The sequence below is a fragment of the Lygodium microphyllum genome, chromosome 19, assembly GCF_053477565.2.
Source record: "Lygodium microphyllum isolate KBCC chromosome 19, Lygodium_microphyllum_v1.1.10, whole genome shotgun sequence".
Taxonomy (NCBI): domain Eukaryota; kingdom Viridiplantae; phylum Streptophyta; class Polypodiopsida; order Schizaeales; family Lygodiaceae; genus Lygodium; species Lygodium microphyllum.
Window position 1 is genome coordinate 56028823 of NC_141153.1, and position 10564 is coordinate 56039386.

The 10564-nt window shown below is 43.0% G+C and overlaps 1 protein-coding gene across 1 annotated transcript in view; it reads right to left on the reverse strand.

Moving 5' to 3' along the window:
• The window catches only part of LOC148019900 (uncharacterized), a 51683-nt gene extending 41396 nt beyond the window's left edge, over positions 1–10287 (reverse strand). Inside the window, exons 1-2 of the mRNA XM_087700089.1 lie at positions 10151–10287; positions 9194–9244 (exon numbers count right to left, since the gene is read on the reverse strand). The gene's annotated coding sequence lies outside the window, so the exon portion shown is untranslated. The remainder of the gene's footprint in view (positions 1–9193; positions 9245–10150) is intronic.
• Between the last annotated feature and the right edge of the window lie 277 nt (positions 10288–10564).

Genomic DNA, 10564 nt, shown 5'->3' on the forward strand with positions numbered 1-10564 from the left:
GGATGTGATTAGTCGCTGTACACAAGCTTGCTCTCGAGAGATCTCACTGTCCACAATCAATTCCTCGGCTATCTCAGGAATCTTGATAAACACAAACTCATAGCCCTCTCAACATGTGCATGACAAGGATCGTACTTCCATTGCTAATGTTTTGTCAAGGAGGCCTAAGTCCAACCATTTATAGTTCCTGGTGGCTAGTGTGGTGAATGTGGCATCCAAGCATCTGATGTAGGTGACTAATTCATCCCCCATATTCGTGGCTAGGTCCGCGGTCAACATAAGAATGGATCTCCGCTTATAGTAGGGTTTGAAACCTGTAGTAGAAGGTTGGGGTGTGGTTGAGCTGGATAGCTCAACTACTGATGCCTACCTTATGGGAGGTTCAATGGGGTATCTGTTGGCCACTTGTGCATGATGGATTGGTCTTGTGGCTTAGTTGATGTGCTGCTCTCAACATGTGGCGTAGTTGGGACACTAGAAGTGTTAGGTTGAGATGGCCTAGGGCCAGCTAGTTGTGGCTTTGGTCAATAGACTCGTTGAGGTTCTATGGATTTGGTGCTTTTTGATTCAATGGATTTCCCATTCCTAGCTCGCTTGCCACTTTGTGGAGATGGGCTGGAGGGCTTGGATTGAGGAGCATGCATACTGCTCCTAGTCTTGGGCAACCAAATCCAATTGTTGCCTTCATAGTAGCCTTGAGCGTGCAATAGGTCTTTGGGCACCCATCACAGCTTGATTTTCCGTCTGCTTTGATAGCACCAGCTTTGCCTCCTTGCCCTAGGATGTGATATTCTATGGTCATGAGTTCATGAGGGTTGGCTTCTAGGCAGTTGTGGTTGTCATTTGGGTGCCCATTTGAGCTCCTGCTCAGTGGTCTTAGATGTGGTCTTGGATTTGTCTCCTTTAGGTTGCGGTTGATTTGTCTTCTTGGCAAGGTGGGACAAGTTGTGATCCCCCTCCTTAGACCTTGCATTAGGTTCCTCTACTAGTGGCATTGCAAGTTCTGATCGAGTTGCACTATCCTTTCTAAAAGCCATCATTATCCAAACATTGCCAATGGCAAGGTGAATGCATTGTGAGTCATACTTGACATTGCAGTGTGCTTGTTTCTTGAATACACGTCCTAGCAATGATTCCTTGCCAGTGGCCTTAGTGTTAGGTATCACATAGAAGATCATAGGTAGGTTTTCAGACTCGATAGAGACTATTGTTTTGCACTTTCCTAGTAGTGGGTAGGATTGTCCCCCAAATGGGTTGAGTTTGGCATTGGTAGGGTGCAGTTGGGGTGATCAATGAGGGTCCAATGATTATGCATAAGGATATTGATGTCAGCTTCCTCGTCAATGAGTGCATCAAAGGCATATGTCGTGTGATCAGTGATTGATATGCACAGGTATACAGGTGCCACTTCGTCCTCATCCTCTTCCTCAACCTTAGTGATGGTGGCTACTCTTACATTTACAGGCAAGTTTAGCATTGGAGGCTTGTGTGGTAGGTGCACTTGTATTGGTCGATTACTAGAGCTCCTAGCCATCATGTAGAGTGATATTGATGATGAAACCCTACTCTTTGATAATAGCTAAGATTATGTGACTCTTTGGGACTCACTAGCTACCTTGGTAGCCTATTTATAATCCTCCTCTTTAGCTGAGAATGGTAGATTGATGGTGGCTAGCACATGCATCCAATCCCACTCGTCGAGGCAAGGGATATACTTTATTAGTGGCCCATAGGATTTGTTGACTTATGAGTCTCCTTTCAACATAGTAGAGATGGCATCTAGGTTGATTGGAGTGGTCTTCCAAGTATCCATCTTGACTCTTACAGCCTCCAATCTGTTGCCTAAGAAAATGAGACCATTACCCCAATCTTCTATCACTCGTGTATTTTTCATACAGGATCGGCCTAGCAGGATGTCGTAGTCCACTCCCTTCATGACTATGAAGTTCACTGAGAACTGGAATCTTGCTATCTTCAAGGGCTAGGCTTTTAGCACTCCAAATGGTCTAACCTTCATTCAGTTAGCCAATGTGACATTAAACCTTGTGGTCTCCACAGGTGGTTTACCCCAAGCCTTTATGATTGCATGGCAGAGTACACTGACTCCTACTCCTATGCCTGCAATTTCCTTTCTTGTAGCATCTTCTAATGCATTGACAGACAAAACTGTGTGCATCTTTGTCCCTTTCCAAAAGGCATTCATGTGCAAAGGATTAAGGACTGAGCTCAAGGTTAACCTTGGTATGTGTGTTACTGCATTATGGTCAGGCAAGTTTGTTACTCCAAGCTCATCATGTTGTTCTACCCACTGCTTCAACCCTTGCCATAGCGTCGTGTTCTACCTAAGAAATTCTCCCAAAGATAGGGTCGTAGGGACTGATATCAACACCATGAGCAAGTTTCCAACTGCTTGCTTTTTGTTAGGCTCTACACTCTCTTGCCAATAAGCTTGGGCGATCTGTCCACTTGTGGCATCTAGGCTTTGTCTATGCAATGTTACGTGGGGTGTGGGTTTCTGTCACCCACTCCTTGACCTTATTAACCACTTCTAATTGGTACCTAATATCGGCCTAACCTTGGCACTTCTCTTTTCTGTTGTCTTAGGAGCAAATGTCTCTGCTTCTGCATCTATGTGACTTGCTTCCCCTTTGGTAACATGGTGGCACTATCTATCTTAAGCATAATCCTCGTCTCAGCCCTCTTTTTCCTTCTTCTACGACTTCTCTTCTCTATTCATGGTACGTTGAGGTTGCTAGGTGCTGGTAATGAAATACCGGCATGGTTTGCCTATGTTGGTGTCATGACATTTAGCAGAATTGGTGTGGCTTCGCCATCGAATGTTTCAACTTTGAACAATCCCAATGGTACAGATGGCATGATAGCCGAACTAGTGGACGGTTTTTCCGCCTAGGGCACTCGACGTACAAGTGTGTGATCCCACACTTAGGGCATCTCAGGTCGGCCTTCTCTTGATTGGCTTGCTCCTTTTTGGGGCATCATTATGAGATGTGTCCTAGATGACCGCAAGTCTAGCATGCGATAGATTCTTGGTTCTCTCCTCCTAGATCTCTACCTCTTCAACTTCCCAACACCATCACTGACATTGGTCTAAAATCCATTAAGTTGGGATTACCCTCTTCATCATATGAGACATAAGGGTTTACGTATGCTTTGTCCTCATTCGGCTTCTCTACGTAATGTATTGGAGCATCGCTCAATGGATAGGTCACAATATGGGTCCAAGAGGTCTAGGTATCCCTATGGGATTGATGTCTATCCTAGGGACAACTAGCTTTGAATCATTGGGTGCTAGGAGAGCTAGTGGATGGACATCAATCCATGTGGAATTGATGTCCATCCTAGGGATGACTAGCTTTGAATCATTGGGTGTTGGGAGAGCTAGTGGAGCTCCCCTTCTGTAATATAGTGGTATATTCCCTAGGTAGTAAGACTGATTGTATGGCTGTGGGTATGGAAATTGCCTCGGATATTGGCAATGCATTACATCATGGCCAAACCTACTGCAATTGGCACAGGGCCTGGATCTAGGATCCATGCACTCAGTCAAAAGGTGGTTTTCTCTGCAATGCACGCATTGCACGTGAGGTCATGCAAGCCTTCTCATCATCTCTTGAAGCCTAGCCAACTCTAGCTTCACGTCTGCCAGCTTTTGGCTCTGGTCTCAATACTCTTTCGCTTGCCTTGGGTGCTCTATTGGGATCTTTCACTAAAATAGTCATAGCTCTTTCTGAGATTCTAGAGGTAGTGCTATCTCAGGTTGTGGGCCTTGAGCTCCTCTCCTTGCGTAGGCCATCCACTCATATGGCTTCTTCACATACCCTAGCTAGCACATCCCTTTGAAAGGTTGAGTTGCTCACCAAGGTCTTGTAAAGCTCTTCACTTCAGATTCCACTTATGAACACAATGGAGACTACTCATTTGCTAGGTCGCTTTGTGGCTGGGATTCTCTTAAAGAGACTTTGCATGTGGGTGACGTAGACTTGGACATCCTCCTTATCCTTTTGACTAGTGTTTATCAATCTAACGATGAGGTTTTCAAAGTATCCTACCTCAGAAATCTCTTGATGAAGAGACTCTTGAGGTTATTAAAGTCATTGCATTCATCATTGTTTAGACTAGTGTACGAGGCTCGTCCTTTGACTCCTAGGCAAAGTCTGAAAGCTTGTGCAGGTTGAGCAAGGTCGGTGAGGCCATTCGCCTCGCATACTTGCTCAAATTTCTCCACAAAGCTATATGGGTCATTGTCAGGCTGATACTTGTCGGGTTGCTTAGCAACCACAAGTATCTTGGTCTAGCTCCTAGAGTTTGGGATGATTCCTAGTCCTGCTTGCAACATAGTTGCTAGAGTTGCTCTGCTCTGCTCCTTTGTCTAAGAGTCACTTTGTGAGAAGCTCGCTTAGCGTAAGATCAGCCTCTAAGTCTCTCTCCCTCTCACCATTTGGTCATGTCCTGGCTCTATTGGCAAGAGCTAAGACACGTTAAACCTCATGCATTTCTATATCTTCTCTCAGCTTTTGAGCTCATTGCTCTCGGTTAACCCCATGTATTTCTATGTCTTGTCTCACCTTTTGAGCTCATTGCTCTCAGTTGTAGGTAGCCATGCTTTGCAGTGCTTTCCTTGCCAACCTTCTCTCCTCCTCTAGATCAGCTAAGATATCCTCGATTGGTCTACCATGATGCTCCATTTTGGTTTGCAAGTCATACGGGGTCATCATTTTGATGGGTGTCGACTAGGAATTCTCCCAAGTCAAGCTCATCATTTTCCAGGTTGGCGCTGGTTTCTGACATATTATTGACTTCTTGAGCAACTAGGGATTCAATCGCATTGATCAAGTCGAGTAGAGCTACATCCCTAATCATTCATGTTGTTATCGCTCCCTAAACGGCTTGATGATTCGAGTCTCTCAATGTTCGATGACTAGGATACTTAGCCACTATTCAATGTCTGGGGGTCTCCTCCTATTAGTGGGTTCGTTCCACTTATCTTACCTTAGGTAAATTCCTTGTTATTCAAAACAATCCTCAATGTTACTTGCACTCAAATACTAGAGGTGTGTTCCTCAAAGTGCGATGTGCGAAATTAGGCTACCAGCTTTTTTGTGCACGTTAAGTGTTTAATTGATGCAATGTGCGAATCCAATGAAAACAATAGAGTGTGGCATACTCTTCTTGATCCTTCGATGCATTTAATGAACACTCTAGCTAGTTTGTTCTGGTCTCTACAGCATCCTAGACGTGTGGTTTGAGGAGTAGCATATTTGTTCAATGAGTCTGGTGGCCCTATGAGGCATTCTATGTGTTTGGAGGCCTAGGGAATTGTTGTCTAGATTGGGCCTAGCCTTTGCATGCCTTGGTGTGGGTCCAATTTTTCAAGATCTGACTTCTATGTAGCTCATGTAAGTGATAGTGTCTGAGTTTCAGACTCAAATGTCTGAGTCTGGGTATCCATCTGAGTTCGAGTGGACTGTGTCTGAGTGCTTAACCGGACCGTCCGAGTGGGTATATTCGAGTAGACTCCAATTTTGAGTGTACTGTCTGAGTCCAAGTGGACCTATCCAAGTGACATCCGAGTCCGAGTCTCAAACTCGAATGGCTTTTGGTTATCCAAGTGGACTTGTGACTTGAACTATGTCCAAGTGGTAGCAAGACTTGGCGGACAACTATGGAATCCATTCAAGTGCAACTGGCGACGGTCTAGAATGATGAAAACTTGCCAAATCTCACACACGCCTAGATTAATCTTCCATCTATGATCTTGGGAGCAACTATCCAACATTATAGCACACTTAGAGCTTAATTACATGGCTCGAAAGTGTGGTAGTGAAGATTAAGCACGAAATGGTTTCTAGCCCTGTAGCTCTCTCTCTCTGTCAAGCTCTCTCCCTCAACTCAGAAATGAAAAATAAGCTCTCTCTTTGCCCTATTGTCTTCTTAAGCCCTTTCTCTCTTGCCTTGTTACTTCCCCCTTCTCTCTCTTTGTTTTCCTAATGCCTTGAAGCTCTCTTTTCTCTATTTTTTACTCCATTTTGGGCCTACTATTATATCAGAACCCTACTGTGTTTTTTCTTTTTCATTATCTAAATGCATTAAAATCACAAGTAGTAACTTATAACTCCAATCTACTTCATAAATCTAAAAAATCAAAAAATTTTACTTACAAAGGAGATCGAATATCCCTTCAAATCCCTCACTTCCTACCTATCTCAAGCATTGATTCAAGGCAAACCCTACTTCAATGCTCGATTCAAAGTGCAGAAGCACGCAAATCTTGAATCCATTGGTCCCAGTAATGGAACCAAAATGTGGGAGCTTCTTGCTTGACCACCAAGACTCACGGACTGCTTATCATTTCAAGTGTTTCAACTAAAATGGCCGGGTATATAAAAAGGGATGGGTGCCCAAAGGGGATTAGAGTTAGGGTTTTGTATAAAAGAAAAAAAGTAAATGAAGAAGCTCATTCTTATGTGTGGCCAAAAATAGCTCTCCTTTTCTCTTCTTCTTCTTGTTCTTGCTTGCTTGAGCTTGCGCTTGAGAGAGGGAGTGCGAGGGAGTGAGTGTGTGAGGGTGAGGGACTGTGGTGGGGAAGCTCTCCGTCTTCTCTTCTCTTCTCTTCTCTCGCGCGCAGCAATGAATCACGGAGCTTGGAGCTTGAGGATTGAGCTTGCTTGAGGTTGCATCTTCTTGGATCGTGGAGCTACCGAAGTGCTTGAGGGAGGAGGCCAAAACTAGCTCTCCTCTTCTCTTCTTCATCTTGTTCTTGCTTGCTTCAGCTTGCACTTGAGAAAGGGAGTATGAGGGAGTGAGTGCGTGAGGGTGAGGGACCCTAGTAAAGAAGCTATCCATATTCTCTTCTCTTCTTCTTATTATCTTCTCTTCTCTTGTCTCGCGCGCAGCAATGAAGCATGGAGCTTGGAGCTTGGAGCTTGAGAATCAAGCTTGCTTGAGCTTGCACCTTCTTGGATCGCCGAGCTACCGAAGTGCTTGAGGGAGGAGGCAACTTGATTGAGCATGGAGGTAATCTCACTACACTCATAGGTGTGAGAGCACATATGACTATGTGAGAGATAGCCATTGCACTTGTCCACTTTTCCTATTCCCTTTCTATTTGCATTGTGCCTTCATCCATGCCCCTCTACATTTACAAATTGCATATGAGGAAGCCTAACACTTTTTTACAAAGATTCAGAGTGGATTTTTATATTTAAATGCACCTTTTCTCTTTTGCACTTGCCCTGAACTTTTAAGGTTGCGCTTGCGCTTTTGGCATTTTTTCCTCCTATTTCTTCAGTTGAGCTACCTTTTTTCACTTTGCCCTATGTCTTTTTTTTTTTTTTTTTTGCTTTCTTTGCACTAGGGTTAACAACATGCCATCTCCTTTAGCTTTCTAGCCATATTGGACAACAGCCACATAATCAGTCCTATTGGCACCCTTAAATTTGCATTGAATGGTATTCTTGATCTTCATGATTCACTTCACATCACTAGCCTCTAGAAAAAGTTACTTAAGTGGCTACAAAGCCACTATACCAAGCCACATGATCATGACCATCCAAGACTTCACTAACTATCACTGGGCTATCTCACATTACCATGATAATGAGCAAGTTTGAGAAGTGTATTAAGCAAGGAGCCTTTACCTACTAGTATGTAGCTAAAGCATAAATTCATCTACATGACAGTACATCTCCGACTTTCACACTCTATGCCAAACATCCCATGACATCGTGAGGTAAGAGCTCTAGTATATAGCTTTTGGAGTCCAAAGACTTAAGCTTTATCTAATTAGATGGATATACATCAGAATGGAATTGGATGAAAAAGTGTTATGAATCATCCTATGCATCTTCTTGATGATGACTATTAGATTAATTTGAATCGTTGTTATTATAATTAGAGGCCAATCAATTAGTTTATGCCAAAGAACATCGAAAATAGACCCCTTATTTCCTAATAGACACTATCAAGTTGAGATCCAAAAATAGAAAAGATCTTAAAGGGCTAGACGGTGGGCTGAATTCCTTAGGAGGTATTCCCCTCAACGTAGCAGCTTGATACCCCTATGAGGGAGAGGTCTTAGCGACCCTAATGCCATAAATAGTTCGTTAAGGGAGGAGGAAGTTGTAGCGTTTCCCTTTTCCTAAAAAGGCAATCTACTTTGAGTGGGAGTGTAACTCATTTGATATAGACCCCTATAGTGAATCCGATCATCATTATACCATTGCCATTGGTATTATTCAACACCATCATCAAATAAGATCTCTTCAAGAAGAGCTCATGTGTGTAGGGTACCTTGAGCTGGCTAAGTGTGCTATAGATGTTGCATAGAAGCTCTCTCTCGATATTAACTATTAATGATCGCAAATCCTAAATAGTCAAATAAAGAAAGAGCTATCGGAATAACTCTCTTCAGGTACCTATTATAAGCCCTAGTGTTTGCTTGCGCCAACACTTTTCCATAGTTAAACATATCCGCTTTCTTGGCTTTGCTTCATCCATTGAAGATAGATCTTTCAACCTGATACTTTTTATTTCTTTTCTTCTCTGTTTTCTTTTCTTAGTAGTCCAATATTCACGCATAGAAATTGTCTTATTAAGACATTGCTCCATCCTAGGATTATTTGAATTTCTCTCCGTAGTCCGATCTGTGGATTCAATGCCTTGGACAATATTGATGTTGGAAATATATTCCATATTCCCACTAGGCCTATTTGTGTAAAATGAGAAGTTGCCACATTAAAACATCTTCTGAATCACTGTATCGAGAAGATATGATCATTTTAGGTTTTGCATGTGTGTAGAGCAAACCTAGTTTTAGTGGTGTCATATGAGGATAAAATTTGTGGTTTTAAATGTGTTTACATGGTATCCACCACACTATATTTTGCCTTTTTATTAGTTATAGTTTTGGGTTGAAGCTCTATGACTTGAGTATCATGCTAGCTATAGTGGTTCCCAACCTAAGCCTATTCTTCTACATCTATACTAATTAGTTAAGGAGAGGTGGGGGGCGGATGCCACATGGCAGCCCCCCCACCTCCCCCACAAAAAAAAAAGAGAACGCAAGGCGAGGGAAAGTATTTCATTTATTTAATGCTCACAATAGAGAGAGAGTGGAGTATATATATACAAAAATGTACAAAAGATTGTAGAAAAAAAGAAAGTGGGGACTCACCTTGAAGCTTGATGATGTACTTCCATGTCCTCTTTCATGCTTCTGATCTCCCTAGCCATGTGAGGTGGGTGGCTTTAATCAACTCAGACACAGAGAGACACACACACCTCTCTCTCTCTCTCTCTCTCTCTCTCTCTCTCTCTCTCTCTCTCTCTCTCTCTCTCTCTCTCTCTCTCTCTCTCTCTCTCTCTCTGCAAATCTGCAATTTTGTTTTTTTAGTTTACCATAGGTATATGTATCGTAATTTGCATTCAAATGAAAAGTTTGTCCTTGCCACAAAAATTGCCATGTATAATGTGAAAATCGTTAGGTGAAGACTTTGGTATAGTAGAGTATTCTTATAGTGCACATCCCACTATTATTCAATGAATTTGTCATTCTCTTCCTTGCATTTTTAAGCATGTTCTCTACCCTCTCTATTGCTCTTTTACATGTTTTGACCGTAGTTTTTAAATGTTGCAATCATTAGTATCTTGTAGTTGTGGCATTGGGATCGATGCTCTTAAGGTGTTTGTAATAGAACGATGCTAGCGTACTTGTGAAATGTGGTGGGCTAGTGGAATGTTTCACATTGAAAACCACCAAAATGTGTCGCTCTTGGGTATGTCCACACTCAAAGACCACTAGTGCTATATCTAAGTTGGGGAGCTGGGGTGGGGTGTGTACCGGCATGTGTACATATATATACATGGATATCTACGTGTATTCATTGCTATGCATACAATTGTACACAAGTTTCTCTCTCTCTCTCAACATTAACCAACATTTCAGAAATGGCAATTCAAGGTTTGAAGCTTGCGTAAGAGATCTTAATGGAAACAGACCATGTAATTATGAAAATAATTTTCAATTGTGTTTCGGGCCCGGAGGCACGTAAAGCGTGGGACGTAACTCATTCTTGAGGCATGTAAAATGTAATCACTCCCAGCGCACAGAGCTTCATAATCACAAAGATACCTTTAAAGTTTACATGTATGCGTCCTTGTGAGAGCTGGCAAGGTGCGTGGATACACAGTGCACAACCCTCGCGCGCGCATCCAGCTAGCAGCTATGTAAGCGAAGCACAAACATGTTGAGAAGAGAGCCACGTTAGACGCCGGTGGTGCAGCACCGGCAAGTCCGGCCTTTGCATCTGCCCACCTCATCGGGCCTTGGGCACAGGGGCAGACAGACCGTGCCGTTGCGTTGCGTCGTGCTGCCTGCAATGATGGGGCACTCTACGCTTATCAGCTTCCCGTCGCTTGTTTGGGGGTGGGTGCACTTGATGGGCAGCACTAACGTATCTGCAAATTATCACCCTCCAAAATCAATCAATGACATATATATAAATATATTCTCTCTCTCTCTCTCTCTCTCTCTCTCTCTCTCTCT